This window comes from Patagioenas fasciata, chromosome 9, assembly GCF_037038585.1.
Source record: "Patagioenas fasciata isolate bPatFas1 chromosome 9, bPatFas1.hap1, whole genome shotgun sequence".
In the NCBI taxonomy this organism is placed as follows: domain Eukaryota; kingdom Metazoa; phylum Chordata; class Aves; order Columbiformes; family Columbidae; genus Patagioenas; species Patagioenas fasciata.
The window spans coordinates 29,060,722-29,061,770 of NC_092528.1; positions in this window are offsets into that span (position 1 = coordinate 29,060,722).

Here is a 1,049-nt window from a genome sequence, read left to right on the forward strand (position 1 = left end):
TGTTTTGGTTTTCTACTGCAAAGTCCTCTCTGCCTCCTCCAGCTCACCACACAGACTGCATGGCTGCTTGAATTCATACATTTCTTCTGCATTTCCTTGGAGCAAGTGATAAGTAGACCCATCTGTAAGTATCTGTACTGTGTTTTTCCATTCCAGCTGAGAGCTGGCTCAAGGTCAGAGCATAAATTACATTTCCTACAACACATTTTGATGGGCTGAATCAATATCCATGATCAAGTACACTGTGCAGGCTCACAACAAGGACAGATCTCCACTCCTGTCATGAATTCTTCCCGTTCTTTAAATCACAGCTATCTCCATTATTCCACTGTCAAAATAACCCCATTTACTGACAAAACGCAAACGCATTCTACAAAGAGATGACATTCCTCTCCGAACTCAGTTTTATATATTCCCTCAGGATTTTTTCCACAAAGATAACAGCAAATAAAAAAATAGAAACCTATAGAAAATTTAACAAATATCCAAAAGAGTGTCATAGCTCTGCTAGAGAATTAAGAGAGACCTAATTTCCCTACCTTACTGCTGTTTTGTTAAAATGTGCTACTACACGCAGTTGTCTTCTTGGGATGAAGTCAAACACCATAGACACAGCTCTGTATACATATGGGGTTAAAATGATACACAACACGACCGCAAGCATCCACGCACCTGTAGGATACAACCATTCAAATAGAAACATAAGCATACTTATTTTCCAAACACAGAACAGAATTTTAGGTTATGGGAAGTGTAATTCAACCTCTCCACCATCCATTCAGAGTGGTGGTTTTAGTTGTTCAAGTTTTGGGTCATTCTTAGCAGGAACAAAAACACAAACACTTGGTGTCAAAAGTTTTAAATCACATCTCCGGGCTGCAGTTTCCATTTACCATTGGCTGTGGGAGAAACGCTCCAGGGACTGGCAGGAGACTGTTTAAAATGACTCAGAAGCGTCTCGTTCCAAAAAAACCCACCATTTATTCCAACATAGAAAAACCAAAAAACCAACAAAAACACAACAAGAAAAACGTTACCACCCCACACAA